Source organism: Vitis vinifera, chromosome 2, assembly GCF_030704535.1.
Source record: "Vitis vinifera cultivar Pinot Noir 40024 chromosome 2, ASM3070453v1".
Classification (NCBI taxonomy): Eukaryota; Viridiplantae; Streptophyta; class Magnoliopsida; order Vitales; family Vitaceae; genus Vitis; species Vitis vinifera.
Genome location: NC_081806.1, coordinates 20,641,965 through 20,660,606, shown reverse-complemented (window position 1 = coordinate 20,660,606; position 18,642 = coordinate 20,641,965).

The following is an 18,642-nucleotide window of genomic DNA, read 5'->3' as shown; positions in this document are numbered from 1 at the left end:
GACTCTTCCTTGTATCTAGGAATTGAGATGGCGAAGATCTCAAGGTGGAGGCTAGGGTTCTCTTTCTAGACTATAGGGAGAAAATGACAAGACATGGGAACCTTAACCCCTAAAGGGGTATTTATAGGTTTTTTTACTAAAGTTAAGTGACTTAAGCCTACCATGAGCTTGAGTCACTTAATCTAGCCCAAAAAGGGTTGTTAATTAATTAACTAGCCATACAAGACCCTAATTAATCAATTCACCCAATCTAGAGATACCACTCACTTATTCTTATGCAACCTTGTGTAATTACCAAAATGCCCTTATGCACAAAAGTGAACTAAACACCTATCCAACCCTCATAAATCGTGACATTAAGGAGTATGAGCTCAGAGCGGGGACCACTAGGATCCATAAGAGTACTAGCTCCCTTAAAATCAAATTTTGAAATTGACTAAACATCTCATTATAGAGAGTCTACTACATTCCAGTACCTTATGTATATTACAACAAGACACTAAGTGCTCAAGTCTGCAACTTACTATTCATTGCATGCAGACTCCCTATGAACTGATGTCCATAATCTAACAAGGTAGTACTATCACCTATCAAGATTACCTCTCAAGTCCTTGAGTTACATATTCCACTTATTATGTGATCAAATGACATACTATAACTCCAAAGAGCATATGTCAAATTCCACTAAAGGAATTGTTGTGGCTACATATTTCATGATCACATGTACCTTTAGATTATCCAAGGGGACACACTATTTCAATCCCATGAGATATCATGGTGCCTCGTCATGGGTTCTTTGCAAGTAGATCAATTGTCTATAGTTGGTTCATGGATTTGGGCAATCCAGTAGAGCTTGTAGTGCACCACCTCTTAATTAAAGGGATAACTTGTCTTGGTCGTCGAGATGAGTTTCCCATAATGAGTGCACTAATGTATGTGAAGCACACTAGATAAAACCTATACTGAGTCATGACTTAAGACTATCAATTGTCATGATTCACCAAACTACTACACTATATGAACTCTCAACATTGAGAGGATATTAAGTATGTGCCAAATTTAATAGGACGCTTTGACTTATGGGTGAGACCCTAAAGTAGTCATATCTTCTTATAGATTGGGTCACTATTGATGGAGGTTTGTGGCAACATGTATTCTGTATCTTATATGTAACTCCTAATGCACCTAAGTCAAATACAATGTAAAAGATATGGGTTGAATATTCAAATCAATTTCAATACACCAAAAGGGTAGCAAATGGATAGTTAAGCCTAAATTTGTTACATCATGTCTTACTTTTAGGAACTCAATCCCAACATACTCTCCACTTATACCATTTTTGTTACAAATCAATGGATGAACTTTCTTAAGGGTTCTCAAATGGCTTATTTCAATTAAATAGATGGTCAACACACGATTGTGAGGTTGGGCCTTACATGCATACTATCGCACAAATTGATCACATAATTGAGCAAAATCACTTATAGAATAGGGAGGGAGTTGATGAAACCAAGTAAGTGATGGACCCTGCAGGATAGTTAGAAAAACCCTACACAATAATCCTCTCCTTATCGTCTACCAAAATCATTAACTAGCGAAAATGATAGATGTGCTCCATGGGATCTCCTATCTTGTCATAAAGATTAAACTTTGGGGGTACGTGGTGAGCAAGTAATTCTTCTTGTAGTAGATGAGTGGAAAATGGTGATTTCAACATACCTTTCCAATTTTCAATTGCATTAGTGGAAGAGCTGGTTTATAGAATAATTTTATGTATTTCTGCTGTGAACTTTTTGTACTTCTTTTGTAGCTCCCCAAACCCTTACCCTGATTGTTAGTTGATCTTTGTTGGTGTCTCCTAATTTTTTGAGACTTTCTACATGTGGCTTGGCACACTTTCCTTCAAGAGATGACCATGCTAGGTTGGTGCCTCAGTATTGGCTAAGTCGTACCACAACTATTCTATAAGGTCATCTTGGTGGGCTAATATTTCTTCAATTTGTTGTTGGTCCTCGAACTGTTGTCATTCCAACTGATGTGGGCTAAAAAAAATTACATTTTTTAGAACTTTGACTTTTGGTTTTCAAATGATATGTATTTTTGGGAAAATAACCCTTAGAACATGCACTCAAATGGTAAAAATAATTAATATTCCAAGCTTACCCTCAAACCCTCCTCTCTCACCTATCGCCAACTACTACATTTTTTTTTTTTGGGTTACTTTGACAAAACAAATGAGCTCATCATTATTATTGATTATTTAAAAAAAAAAAAAACTTTGACACATGGCAATCACTATACCATATGATTTTTCTTTTTCTTTTTCCCATTCTCTATAATATCTCCATTTTCTTTGTCTTTTGTTTTTTTTTTAAAATATGTTGGCTTGATGAAATCTTTTAAATTTCAATATTTTTTTAATATATCGTCTTTTTATATTAATTGATTTTAATTATTTAAGGACATTTTAAACATAAAATAATAATATATAATAAATAATTAATGAGAATAAATTTGATATAAAAATAAATACATTATACACAAATTTTGAGATTTAGGATATAGGATTTTATATATTTTTGCTATATAAAATATTTATTTATTTTATAAATCTTATCATATTGTCATATTATTTCATTATTTATATATATTTTTAATTTTTAAATTTCATGTAAAAATTATATTTTTAACTTTTTGCTTAAGAATTTAACTTGACTATGGATTTAATTTTTTTTCATGGCTAAAATGTTTAATATTTTTAATTAAAGAAAACAAAAACTCAGTTGTGGCTCTAATATTTCACTTTATTAAAATTTTTAATTTTTTATTATATAAAAAAATAAATTTTATTTAAAAAAAATTGTATTTAACCATTTATATTAATTTTTATGAATTTTATTAAAAATTAAAAAATTTTTATATTGAAATTGCGCATCGATCGACACAACCATCATAAAAAGGGTACCACTCTTTTATGAAAAAAAATACCATTTTTTTTTTTATGAAAAAAACTATATACTTATAGACCCCTTTGTGGATAAGGTTTTTTTTTTTTTTTTTTTTTTTGTTGTTACCATCTTGGGAAGAGCTGGCAACGTCTAGGAGGAGTGGGGGGCCGACTTCTTCAAAGACTCAATTGCATGCATGGGACGGATGACCAAGAACACACCACCACCTTGACATTGTGGTGGTTGAGATGGAACTTTTTTTGAACGGATGACAGAAGATGAGATAGGAAGTAGTAAAGTTGGAAGAGCTAGAGGGAAAAACAGAGCTAGGGGGAGCTGTGGAGGAAGGAAGGGGGTATCGGTGAATAAGAAGAGGTTTTGAGAGAGAGAAAGGGCGGAGGAAGGGAGTAGTAGCACAACGCACTATTACTTGCTGCTAAGGTTGATCTCACTCTCACTTTGCTTATTTTTATGCATGATTCGTTTTATTATTTGATCATTTCACTAGTATCAATTGATTTCCTTATCAATTGTCACACTTGTTCACATTATTTAGTAGGGACCTTATTATAAGGCTTAAAGGGGTCCTACGGCTCACCACCGTACCTTCCCAATAGGTAACCTGACCCCCGGATCCAGATTCTGTTTTTGCAGACATGTCTTTTCCAAATAAGGAGTCACATAGGGTTTTCTTTCTTATTTTGTTTTCCCTTTAAAAAAATTAAAATAAGTGGCGACTCAAAGTCTTTTCTAAAAATCATATTTTCAATAAATGAAAAACAAGTTTTGCCATCGAGTGAGAATGCATAGAACGAAATGCGGGGTCCACAAAATGGCGACTTCATTGGGGATCACTAGAGGGTCAAGCTTGAACATAAGTTGAGGCAAATGTGGTGTTTGATTGGTCGATCAGTGGGTACCCACCTCTCTTTGTGCTTTTGTTTGCTTGACTATTAATTACACATTGAGAGCTCTTGATGCCATTATCCTTTATGCATGCTTGGTTATTGCATTCGTTTGAGGCATTGGCATGTTGATTATATTGATTGATCATTTCGACTATCCTTACAAATTGACTCTTCGTACTATATGATTACTTTGCTCACCTTGACATGTACATTCTTTTTGTTGCTTATCTCATTCATCTTGACATGTTTGATTTTCTTGGTTGTATATTATCATAATTATCATGGAGCATGCTATCCTTGCTAGATATTCATCTCGATTATCATATTTCATGCTTAGATTGTGTGTAGATTTGGATGATATACATGTGCTTTGCATGACTACCTATTGCATAACCTCTTTTCTCTTGCATGATGCATGTGTTGCTTGTCTGTGTGGGACACACACCTATCCTCTTGTCTCTAAGTCCCTAGTCTTGGTCAACCTTGTTTCCCTTGATCTTGTATTTGATATGAGACTTGTTACTTCGTTTGCTCTTCGATCGAGCTAGTGATTCGAAATAGGGTCTAGCGATGGCTATATGTATGTTTGGGAGCATTTTGGAGGTGGTCGACACATTGATGCTAATTAGAGTTCGACTTTTGAAGACTTGTATAGCTTAGAGCTAGATTTCAGGATACTTGTGTGACTAGTGTGTGTTTTTTTTAGTTTCATAGGATTTTCGGATGCACCCACACCACTCACTGTGCACTTTAGTTGACTATTGAGTGCTAAGAATTGTGAGAGCTTTCACTATAGGAAACCCCCTGAGATGTCGAGGTAGTGCATGTGTGGAGGTGATGACCACTTTGCATGGAAGCATCTCGTCTCTTCAGAGGCCTGTAAAGGGTTGCATACCACTAGAGGGTACGATAACTTCTGATAGGGATCTTTTAAAGTCCATTATTCCCCTTTTTAGAGCCACCTTGACCTTATAAGGCAAGCCTTAGATCATTCGATCAAGATTTCTTCCCTACACGTGGGTGCATCTGAGGGCCTTCAAAGCCTCTTTAGTTATAGTTCGGGTCCAATACTCCATCTTTTGGTTTCTAATTGAGAGTGCTTAGAGATTAGTACGAGTTTTAGTATCAGTTGGATCACCTTTTGTCACGTCATCTTAGATTATTCTTTTCACTCGATGAGTTTAGCATGCTTTTTCCCTAGGACTTTCATCTCTTTCTCTTGGCTTGGCACATCCTTTCAATTGGTTGTCTTTTGCTTGATGCTTTGGGATATGTTCATTGATCATGATCATCTTTTTACACCGTACACTTATCATGGGCCCAGTACCCGAGTTTTGTTTGATCATTGATTCAATTTTCAACTCGATGCTCATATTTTCATTACGGAAAGGTAAAAGGCATGTTTTCACATTCAATTTTTTTTAAGAGATTCGCCTTGAGCACCTTATCATTTTTTCTCTTTATGGAGCTCGAGTTCAAGGTTGAGTTAAGGATGTGTGGTTATAGATGGAGTATCGATCTCATGATAGTGTGTTTCTCACACCTCTTTCATCTTAGATTATTGATAGGAATTCTCTAGTCACATTTGTAGCCATCTCATAGTGGACACTTTTATGACTCTAGAGTTCTCATCATACATCCAGATTTCGGATTGCCACCTTAAAACCATATGTTTGCATGTTGTATTGTTGTCTTTTAGGGTTCTATCTTGTGTCCTTCATCCATTTCGTTTGCATTGCATGGAGTCAGTTTAGGAGTTGGTTGAGTCTGGAGTCACATTCTTAGAGGAGAGTTGGAGGTCGATTGATCAGAGCAGATTCACATCAAAGTTTAGGCAATATCACCCTTTGATTGGAGCTAAAATATGTGCTCTAATGACACATATTCTATATGATTTGTGCACCAAAGGACATTCAAATCACCCAACTTGACCTAAATCAATGCTAAGGCCCTAGCCATGAGTTTAATTTGTACTTTGGAGACTTATCTCAGGTTCAAGGGAAGAAAATTGTGCAAATTGAATGACTTTAGATTTTAAAAGATCAAGAAAGGGCTAAATGAGGAAATAAGTGAGTCAAGACTCATTGAATGTAAGGAAAGGCAAGACGAGGATATCATGAGGTTGGAAGATGATAAATGACCATTATGGAGTAAGAAAGAATGCAAGAAAGCATGGGAAATGAGGCATGAAGCAAGATTCAGCTACATGGAAATTTAGAACTCAAAAATCTGATGACATTATATACTCTGACTTTGAGGACAAATTTGGAGCACTTTCTGGAGTCCATTATATACATACTATATATTCTTTCAAAGCTTGGGAAGTCAGGAGTCCAACACTTTAAATGGTTTTCAAATCAGAGCTGAAATGAAGAAGTTATGACCATTTGAAGACAACTGCACTAAGCTGGAGGGTCATTTTGAAATGATTTCGAAATTCAACTTATGATTTCGAAATTCAACTTATAAATTCGAAATCCACTTCGAAATGACACCAATTTCGAATTCACTCACTGCCACTTTGATGTTCCGCCTCCTCTACCCCGGGAATTGCATCTATTCAACTTATGAATTCGAAATCCACTTCGAAATGACACCAATTTCAAATTCACCCACTACCACTTTGATGTTTCGCCTCCTCTACCTCGGGAATTGCATCTAGGGCACTTCATCCACCCTAAGTGGACCCCACACGACTAGAAATCACCATTTTATTATTTTTTTAATCATTTTTAGGAAATTATTTTGTAATAAGTGGCCAATGAGAGTGTGCCACATGTTAAGTAATTGATGGTATTATATAAACTCTCTCAATTCTAGGTTTGAGGGATCTTGGATTTTTTTCTAGAGAGTTTGACATTGAAGGTGGAAGAAGACGAGAACTTTGGTTTGTTTTCTTTTCCTTCTTTATTAAATATATTGTTTTTAGTTTCTTTTGATTCAAATTATGAATTTTTACCCTATTATGGATTGTGAATGTGACATCACCCCTATGAGAGGCTAAGAGCCAACTTGGGGCTTGAAACATGAAAACCTAAGGGCTAGGAAACCTATAGGGACAATGGGTAACTTATTATAACAATGAGATTAATTATTGGTTGGGTGACAATTTATCATTTTTTTATCCTATCCTTGTAGTTCATTTAGGGAATGATACGATATATTATTACCTGATACTAGTGATTCTTGGTAAATCTTGATCATTAGTTATCCTCGTTTTCCGTATCGTTATTTACCCCTAAACAAAGCTATAACGAGTAGGAAGGGTTAAAAAGCCAAATCTTAAATTGGTAATCAATCTCATTCATTTGATGGTTTTAGGAATCTGTTTTAAAAAGGAAAAATTAGGTTTCAGATGCAATTTTGAGTTATAGAACTCAACTTGATCGCGAGCGGCCAATGATCCCAAAACCCTAAGATCATATTACTTAAAAGACCCTTGTTTTCTCTAATTTCTATACCTTAGGGTTGGATTGTGGAAAACCCCAAACTTGAATCAATTGAATTTAAAATCAATATTCATTTTTTTTATTAATTTAATTTCTTTTACTTAGTTTCACATTATTCACATATTGTTTTTCACTTTAGGATTTAAACAAAAACAATTCATTTATTCTAGTATTGACAATTTTCATAAGCCAGTCCTTGAGGACGATACCCAGAATACTACAAAAGTCGTAGTGACTCTTTCTCTAGTTTTTCTTGATCAGAGTTACTATGTAAAAAGGCTAAGTATTTTGGTACAATAGAGAATTTTGGTCAAGAAATTGACGTCATTGTCGGGGATTGGCAATCGTCATAACTAGGATATAGTGCATTACTTTGTTTTAGTTCTTTTATTTTTTATCTTTATATATATTTTTCTTTTATTTTATGCTTGGTTGGGAAAGAGATCTTTTAGGTAGACTTCAAAGAACAATTGAGGAATCTCAACCAAATATGGAGGACACTAAAGAATTCAACAGTAATAACAACAGGCCATGACCACCTATGCAAGGCCAAAGAACTATGAGAGAGCTTCTAAATCCTCCCAGGTTGAGCACACCATCGTGTTTTATGCTACCTCCAAATCATGATCATGTTACCATTCGGCCTCAAGTGGTGTCTCAATTACCCATTTTTAGGGGGATAGAAAATGAAAATCCATACTCTCACATCAAGGAATTTGAGGACATCATTTCAATTTTTCGAGAAGCCAACACTCCTTTGGAGATCTTTCGCATGAAGCTATTCCCCTTGTCATTGAAGGATAAAGCTAAGACTTGGTTAAATAGTCTTAGACCCTATAGTATCAGAAATTGGGGTGATCTACAATCAGTGTTTTTGCATAAATTATTTCCAACACATAGAACTAGTGCATTGAAAAAGGAGATCTCGAATTTCAAGGCTATGGAGGATGAGAAATTTTTTGCATGTTGGGAAAGATTCGGGGAGATTGTCTTAGCTTGTCCTAGTTTCGTATTTCTATGAAGGGATGTCACCACCAATGAAACAACTTGTGGAGGAGATTTCATGAATAAAAACCCCGATGAAGCATTTCAATTCCTTAATTATGTTGCCGAGGTATCTAGAAGTTGGGAAGAACCAATTGTCAAGGAACCATCTAGAGATTATAACAATGAACAGAACAAGAGCTAGTGGAATGTCTTACCAGAGGGTTTAGATGTCCAAGTAAATTTTGCAACCGTTATGAGAAGGTTGGATGATTTGGAAGCCAAGGGAGTTCAAGAGGTACAAATAGTCAATGAGGGGGTAACTCAACTGTGCTTGATATGTAAGTCTACGGAACATGGTGTGCAATCTTGTCCTACTCTACCTGCAGTGCAAGACATGTTTATGGAGCAAGCCAATGCCTTAGGGACATACAAGCAATATTCTAGCAATTCTCCATATTCCAACACTTATAATCCGGGTTGGAGGAATCATCCAAATTTATCATGGAGATCAGGTAACAATGGCTAGTTTCAACAGCAAGGAAGTCGATTTCAGGGTAATCAAACTAATGGGCAGCAAGGTTTTCAGCCACAAGGTATGCCATCTCAGAATTTTCAACAGCAACATCAAACCTCATCATCTAACTCAAGCCTAGAAGATATGATGAGAGAGTTTATAAAAAAGCAAGACAAGCGTAATGAAGATCAAAATAGGATAAATGCTCAAACATCTCAAGAACTAGTAGATATTCGAACCACTTTGAGCCAACTTGCTGTAAGTTTATCTCAAGAGAAAGGAAAATTCCTAACTCAACCACAGAAAAATTCGAGAGGAGTAAATGAAGTTTCTAAAGTGCAAAAAGAAGATTGCAATGCAGTTATCATACTCAAAAATGGGAAAGAATATGAAGGTCCCAAGTTACCTGTAAGTGAAGATATTCCTGCTAGAGATGAACCAACCGTGGAGAAAAATGTTAGAAATAAGAAAGCGTTTGAAAAATATGAGGAAGTCATTGTGAGCAAAGATAAAATGAGTGTTTCCAATCATTTGCCTTTCCCTTTAGCTATGTAGAGACATAAAGTGGGGGATAAGACTTTAGAGATTTTGGAAGTTTTGAAGCAAGTGAAGATCAACATTCCACTCCTTGATATGATCAAGCAAGTTCCTGCTCATGCAAAGTTCCTCAAAGACTTATGCACTGTGAAGAGAATGATTAAATTAAGCAAGAAAGCATTCCTCACCGAGCAAGTCAATGCCATCATTGAGAATAAGGCAATGGTGAAGTACAAAGATCCAGGTTGTCCTACCATCTCAGTCCAGATTGGAGATTCATTCGTGGAAAAGGCTTTGTTAGATTTGGGAGCTAGTGTGAATTTGCTTCCATATTCAATCTATAAGCAATTGGGATTGGGAAAGCTTAAGGCTACTACCATTACACTCTCTTTAGTAGACCGTTCGATTGAAGTACCTAGAGGAGTAGTCGAAGATGTTTTGGTGCAAGTTGAAAAGTTCTACTACCCAGTGGACTTTGTGGTGTTAGATACAGAACCGTTGAAAAAAGGTGTGAATTCTGTTCTAATTATTCTTGGGAGACCACCCTTCCTTGCTATAGCCAATGCTCTCATTAACTGTCGAAATGGATTGATGCAGTTATCTTTTGGGAACATGACAATGTAAATGAATGTCTTCAATTTATGCAAGCAACCGATGGACCATGATGAAGTGGAAAATGAGGAAGCATGCCTTATAGAGGCTTTGGTGCAAGAACACACAGAAAAGTTAATGAAAGAAAATATAGATGAATTTTTCTCTACAATTGTTAAGGAAGAATGTGTTCAAGTTGCTACAAAATGGAAAGAAAAATGTACCATTCAATCTTTGAACAATGTTGAGAATGATGAAGAAAGCAAAAAGGAAGAGGTTGAGATCAGCAAACCAAAGTTAAAGCCCCTACCACATGGTTTAAAGTATGTTTATTTAGAGGAAAATGTAGCTATTGCTAGCCCTTTGAGCCTCACACGAGCACTGTAGCATTTTCTTTCATCACCTCATTTACCTATTACACCGGGTTGGGGACCCTATAGTGTTTGCATGCTTTGATTAGATACATCGTGAGTTCTAAACTTAACATACATATTCAGGCCTCATCTCTCACTCTTCATTGTGATATTTTCCATTTTGACATCATTTCATCACTTTTTTTGGCATCACATATCACCATTTGTAATATTCGTTCTCTGTCTTTTCTCTCATCATTGCTTACTCGACATTATCCTTGTTTCACCTTGAGTGATGGTTTTTCACACGTCATTGCATGGAGGATTGTCACATTCTTTCCTCCCGTTCACCCCATGGGCAGTGATTCAGAGATCTCAGTTTGAGAGGTTGTCTTGTTAGTGAGGATTCATGTTACATCCATATATGGAGAGGGTTTGATCATTTGGGTATGTACTTTCATAGGAGGTCATTCATTATTGATCAAAGTATGTGCAAAAAAAAAAAAAAAAAAAGATAACATGTTCTTTATTGTATCATTCTCCATTGAGCACATGTATGGATGTGCTAGTTTGCTTCATTGAGTTTATGTGTTAGAGAGAGTTCGTAAGGGGGCTTATTTGTGAGATTCTATCTTAGTATATATTTTGGGTGAGAGTATGAGTTGCCTATTCGATTTTTGTGAGAGAGGCAAGCGATCTTCTTTAGGATTTTTGGATCCTTGCCCTATTCGTCATTACATCCATTTTTATGTGACTTATCTCCATGCTTTGATGCAGGTTGACCATCACCCACTTTCCTATCCTTTTGTTTTCTTCTATCTTTGTTCTATTACTCCATTTCGCTCTACCTCATCTAATTTTTTTTTTTTCTCATCTTGCATGATGTTTGACTTGGGTTCAACATCCACACTTTATTCTTACTTATTCGATATGTCCATTCCTTTATCATCACTTTTCATGTGGGGATCCTTAGGCTCGCGACTCATGATGTTTTCTACACATTGCATCTCATGCACGAGGGGTATGGGGATTATATCATTGGGATTATTGAACCTAGTTTCCTTTCATTTCTTTCACCCTAAGACTTTAGCCTACGTTACGTCCTGTTTCTTAAGACCACCCTAAGGCCATGACTTCATACATTGTGCTTAACGACTCACACATGGGCAATACTTGAGATTGGTTGGAGATTATTTCTTGGAGCATGATGGATGGGGAGTTGATGTGATGGATTACACTAGGGCATACCCCTCTTATCAGTGATGGATTTTCAAAGGTGATGTGATTTACACTAGGGCATACCCTGCTCATCGATGACATTTTCTTTCGGGATGATGCCTTGCACTGAGGCATAGTCAGTTCACTTCTTCACTTGGATTATGATGGATTAGGGGTTGTGGGATGACCCTAAACTGGGGCATAGCCATTTCAGAGAGCACTATTATTGGAAATACAGTCACTCTACTCGATATTCTACATTGAAACACATTTTACTCATTAATGGTTGATTTTTGAGATGATGGTTTATTTTGAGACACAGTTGCTTAAGAGATTGTGCATGGTAGACATAACCACTCTATTATTTCTTGTGGAGCATGAGGTGATTAGGGTCTGTTAAGGTTATATTAATATATTCATTTTCAACATTGAGAGATGAGATTGACCTTATTATGATGACACATGTTGAGACATAACCCTCTCATTGGCGATGGACTTTGATTTATCTTGGAGCATAGACACTTCAGATGGTTTATATTGGGGCATAACCACTTTATTCACATTCATAGGGCATGAAGATTCTGATTCATGTGGATTATGTTGAGATGTTTCCATTTTTTGGCACCAGGAGTGGAGATTGATTGATTTGTTGACATACACTAGGCATGATCTTCCTTAGCAGTTGTTGACTCGGATACACTTATACTGGGACATAGCCGGGATGGAGAGTATTTTTCGGTGGAGCATAGCCACCCTATTAGATCCTTTACACTAGGGCATATCCATCTTTTGGAGGGAGATCAGATTGATTCTTTATGTTGGAGCATCTGACGAGTGATATGGAGATCACTGGATTATTTCATGTTGTCCTCATTGCATACTGGGGCATAGCCACCTAGTTGGATGTTTCGATATCGAGACTTGACTTTCTATTTATGATTGTTGTTTTTGATGGATTATGGAGCTATTGACACTTTGGGTTTAGTTTTCTCGGCGTACTTAGGTGATCTTGGATACCTGCTTACCTTTCATTTCATACTCAGACATCTCACCCTTGATACTTTCATGCTTTCTATCTTACCAGAGCTTGATCATTACCTTCTTTTATCCCACACATCTCACCATGACACATGACCTCACAACTCTCTCTCGATTAGGAGAAGATGTAGATCAATCCTCGTTTTCTTTGATTGCCCTTTCATACATCTTTTAGACTTTAGGTTCAACATCTTCCATGATGGTAGGGCCTAATAGATTGTTGATTTATTAGTGATGATGCTTTCATTTTGACAGTTGGCATGTTGAGTGTTGATTTGCTTGCTTTTTTCATTTTGAGCACTGGTCATCATTGTTTTTATTCATCAGTTAGTTTTGTTTTGTCAACATGGTATCACAATACATGGTCCTGTTTGGTATTACCTATTTGAGGTTGGACATTTTCATTACATGATGGATGAGCATGTTTCAAAGCATAGTAGTTTTGAGGCATTTTGTATCTCAGATTGTTCACCGTTACATGTTGGGGAATACCGTCTTCTCTAAGAGCACCAAACCTTTCAGCAGACTTTTATTCACCTTTTGATCTAGTTGTTGACCCCTATGAGTTGCATACTAGGGCATACCCTCCTTCCCTAGGATCATTGGACCTTTCACAGGCTTCATTATATTTTGACCTAGTTGTCGATTCTTATAAGTTTGTCATACTGGGGCATATCCCCTCCTATCGAGTTTGCTTACATCGTTATCCTAGTTATCCTTTGTCTTTGGGCCACTTGATCATATCACCATCTTGTCAGTTCAATCTGAGTTTTTCAGGACCGCACCTATATCAATTGGTCATCTTCCTATCAGTTTGCATTCAGTTTGAGTTGGGACTGCATCTATATCAATCAGTCATCTTCCTATCAGTTTGTGTTCAGTTTAAGTTGGGACCTCACCTATATCGATCGGTCATCGTCTTGTCAATTTGAGTTTGGATTTTGAGGTTGCACCTATATCAATCGGTCATCTTTCTATCAATTCAGTTCAGTTTGAGTTTTGAGGTCGTACTTATATCGATCTGTCATTCATTTTGTCAGTTCAGTTAGAATTGGGACCACATCTATATCAATCGGTCATTTTTTTATCAGTTTGAGTTTTTGGGACCGCACCTATATCGATCGATCATTTGTCTTGTCAGTTTGAGTTCAATTTGAGTTTTTGGGGCCCCACCTATATTGATTGGTCATCTTCCTATCAGTTTGAGTTTGGATTTTGAGGTCGCACCTATATCAATTGGTCATATTTCTATCAGTTCAATTCAATTTGAGTTTTAGGGTTGCACCTATATCAATCAATCATTCATCTTGTCAGTTCAGTTAGAGTTAGGACTGCACCTATATCAATCAGTCATCTTCCTATCAGTTTGAGTTTTCAAGACCGCACTCATATCGATTGGTCATTTGTCTTGTTAGTTTGAGTTCAATTTGAGTTTTTAGGGCCACACCTATATTGATCGACCATCTTCCTATCAGTTTGTGTTTAGTTTGAGTTTTCGAGACTGCACCTATATCAATCAGTCATTCATCTTATTAGTTCAGTTCAAGTTAGGACCGCACCTATATCGATCTGTCATCATCTTGTCAGTTTGAGTTTGGCTTTTTAGGGCTGCACTTATATCAATCGGTCATCTTCCTGTCAGTTTGTATTTAGTTCGAGTCAAGGTTGCACCTATATCGATCGATCATTTGTTTTGTCAGTTTGAGTTTTTATTGATCGGTCATTGTCATGTCAGTTCAGTTTGAGATTTTAAGGTCGTACCTATATCGATTGGTCATTGTCCATGTTAGTTTGAGTTTTTGGGGCCGTACCTATATCGATCGACCATCTTCCTGTCAATTTGAGTTTGAGTTTTCGAGTTGGGACCGCACCTATATTGATCGGTTATCTTCATGTCAGTTTCGTTCAATTTGTGTTTTTAGGACCATACTTATATCGATCGGTCATTGTCTTGTCAATTTGAGTTTGAGTTTTCAAGTTGGGACCGCACCTATATCGATCGGTCATTGTCTTGTCAATTTGAGTTTGAGTTTTCAAGTTGGGACCGCACCTATATCGATCGATCATTGTCTTGTCAGTATGAGTTTGAGTTTTCGAGACCACACCCATATCGATTGGTCATTGTCATGTCAATTCAATTTGAGTTTTCAGGAATGCACTTATATCGATCAATCATTCATCTTGTTAGTTTAGTTTTCGGGACCACACCTATATCGATCGGTCATCTTCCTGTCAGTTTGTGTTTAGTTCGAGTTGGGATTGCACCTATATCGATCGGTCATTCTTGCTATCTTGTTAGTTTAACTTAAGTTTCGGGACCGCACCTATATCGATCGGTCATTCATCTTGTCATTCATTGTCATGTCACTTTGAGTTTTTGGGACCACACCTATATCGATCGGTCATTGTCATATCAGTTCAGTTTGAGTTTTTGGGGTCGTACCTATATTGATCGGTCATCTTCCTATCAGTTTGTGTTCAATCCGAGTTAGGACCGCACCTATATCGATCGATCATTCATCTTGCCATTCATCATCTTATCAGTTTGAGTTTGAGTTTTTGGGGTCGCACCTATATCAATCGACCATCTTCCTATCAGTTTATGTTTAGTTTGAGTTGGGATCGCACTTATATCGATCAGTCATTCTCTTGTCAGTTCAGTTTGAGTTTTTCAGAACCGCACCTATATCAATCAATCATTCATTTTGTTAGTTCAATTCGAGTTTTTCAAGACTGCACCTATATTGATCAATCATTCGTCTTTTCAATTTGAGTTTTCAAGTTGGGGTCGCACCTATATCGATCAGTCATTCATTTTTTCAATTCAGTTAGAGTTTTAGGGTTGCACTTATATCGATCGGTCATTCATCTTGTCAGTGAGTTTGAGTTTTTAGGACCGCACCTATATCGATTGGTCATCTTCATGTCAGTTTCGTGTCAGTTTGAGTTTCAGGACCGCACCTATATTGATCGGTCATTTTTTTGTTAGTTTAGTTTGACTTTTTTGAGACCGCACTTATATCGATCAGTCATTGTCTTGTCAGTTTGAGTTTGAGTTTGAGTTTTTGGGACCGCACCTATATCAATCAGTCATTTATTTTTCATGTCAATATGAGGTTGAGTTTTTCAGGACCGCACTGTGGACCCGCATTTTTCACGTGCGTCCCCACTCGATCGGCGAGACTCGCTTTTTATTTATTTGTGAAAATTTGATTTTTTGAAAAAAAGTTGGAGTCGCCACTTATTTTATTTTTATTTTTGAAGGGAAAATAAAACAAGAAATAAAACCCTAAAAAAAATGACTCCATAATTTTTGGAAAAGCGTGTCTTTGAAAACCCAAGTCTTGGTCCGGGGATCAGGTTACTTATTGGGAAGGTACCTCTAGGAGGTAGCACCCCTCTAAGCCTTAAAGAGGTCTCTACTAATTAAGTTAAGGGGAATATGGCAATTAATCGGTTAATTATGGATACCTAAGTAGGCTAGGTGATTTCAAAAAATTTGCATGCTAAACAAGGTCAAATTGCCATAAAAGAAATGTTAGGATGCGTACCCGGACCGCTTCTCAAGCGTTATCGTAAAACATCAGAGTTAGTATAGAAGTATAACACACAACATGTATTTAATCATAGTGAATCAAACATACATCTAAACACCTAAGGATTATCAAACATATGCATACTTCATAGTGACACGATTGTTTACAAAATTTAGAAAGTAGGCGATAGGAGGGGCGTACCTGGATAGCATAAATAACTTACAATGCGCTCTCATAAGACATGAGGGATTAGATAATAATAAAATAAAGAAACCCTAGCATGCTTGTTATCTAATTAGCATAACAAAAATTATCAAAGTATATGAAAATATTAATTATCACACACATCTTATATACAATTCCTAAAAAAGATAGACATAATTTCAACAAGTGACAAAAATGGCAACAAAAATAATTTTTGAAAAGATTTTCTTATGTAGGGGTTTCACCAATTCCCCAATTGATATACACGAATTTAGCCCAGAATCATCCCATTATTTGGGACCACAAGCTTTGATTCGTGTTTTTGTTCAAAACCAAAATTTTTGTTGAAAACCGAGAATGATGCAAACCGAACAAGATATGGTTGCATATTATTTTTAAATAATAATAAAAAAAAAGATTTTGATCCTGAGGACTCTAAATGAGTTTTTGAAATAGATTTTTAAAATGATTTTTTTGAGAAAAGTATTTTATTTTAAAATAAAAGGAATTAATTTGGAAAAAATAAAATATAAGAAATAAAATACCCAACAAAACAAAAATGAAACCTCAAAGTAAAATTTTTTTAGTAATTAACAAAAATGATAATGGTGATGGTAGAGGCCAATCTTCATGATTTTCCAATGGCCTTTGAACAAAAAGGAAACTATCAAAGCAATAAATTATTAATATTTAGATCAAATAAGCTAATGAAATATCCATCAAGAATTAGCAACAAGGATTCAAGAAGCGCATAAATTGAGAATAACAATCCATAATTAACATAAGATTAACTAAACACATAAATGCCTCTAGACTAAAAAAATAAATTAAATCAAGATTAAACTTTATCTAACGGGATTAATTAAACTAATGTATTCAAATCACAAACACATACAAGTGAAGAACAAATTAAAACTAAATTAAATTGTAATTAAAAACATGAACTTTATTTAATAAGATTAATTAAACTACTAAATTACAATTACAAACACATCCAAATTAAAAATAAATAAAAGCTAAACTAAATCGGAATTTCAAATATGAACTTTATCTAACAAGATTATTTAAACTAATGAATTAAAATCACAAATATACTTAAACTAAAAGATAGGTTAAAACTGAACTAATTTAGAATTAAAAAAATATAAACTTTATCTAACATGATTATTTAAACTAATAAATTAAAATCACATACATATTTAAACTAACAAATAAATTAAAAATAAACTATTTTGGGATTAAAAACATGAACTTTATCTAACATAATTATTTAAACTTAAGAATTAAGATCAACTAATGCATTTAAACTAAAAACGAATTGAAATCAAACTAATTGAGATTAAAAACACAAACTTTATTTAACGTGATTATTTAAAGTAAAGAATTAAAATCAACAAAATACATTTAAACTAAAAACAAATTAAAATCAAATTAATTGGGATTAAAAATACAAAATTTATTCGATATGATTATTTAAACTTAAGAATTAAGATCAACAAAATGTATTTAAACTAAAAACGAATTGAAATCAAACTAGTTGAGATTAAAAACACAAACTTTATTTAACGTGATTATTAAAAGTCAAGAATTAAGATCAACAAAATATATTTAAACTAAAAAACGAATTGAAATCAAATTAATTGGGATTAAAAATACAAGCTTTATTTAACGTGATTATTTAAAACAAAGAATTAAGATCAACTAATGCATTTAAATTAAAAATGAATTGAAATCAAACTAATTGGGATTAAAAATACAAACTTTATTCAATACAATTATTTAAACTTAAGAATTAAAATCAACAAAATACATTTAAACTAAAAAACAAGTTAAAATCAAACTAATTGGGATTAAAAATACAAACTTTATTCGATATGATTATTTAAACTTAAGAATTAAGATCAATAAAATGTATTTAAACTAAAAACGAATTGGAATCAAACTAATTGAGATTAAAAACATAAACTTTATTTAACGTGATTATTTAAAGTCAAGAATTAAGATCAACAAAATACATTTAAACTAAAAAATAAATTAAAATCAAACTAATTGGGATTAAAAATACAAACTTTATTCGATATGATTATTTAAACTAAAGAATTAAGATCAACAAAATACATTTAAACTAAAAAACGAATTGAAATCAAATTAATTGGGATTAAAAATACAAACTTTATTTAACGTGATTATTTAAAACAAAGAATTAAGATCAACTAATGCATTTAAATTAAAAATGAATTGAAATCAAACTAATTGGGATTAAAAATACAAACTTTATTCAATACAATTATTTAAACTTAAGAATTAAAATCAACTAATGCATTTAGATTAAAAATGAATTGAAATCAAACTAATTGGG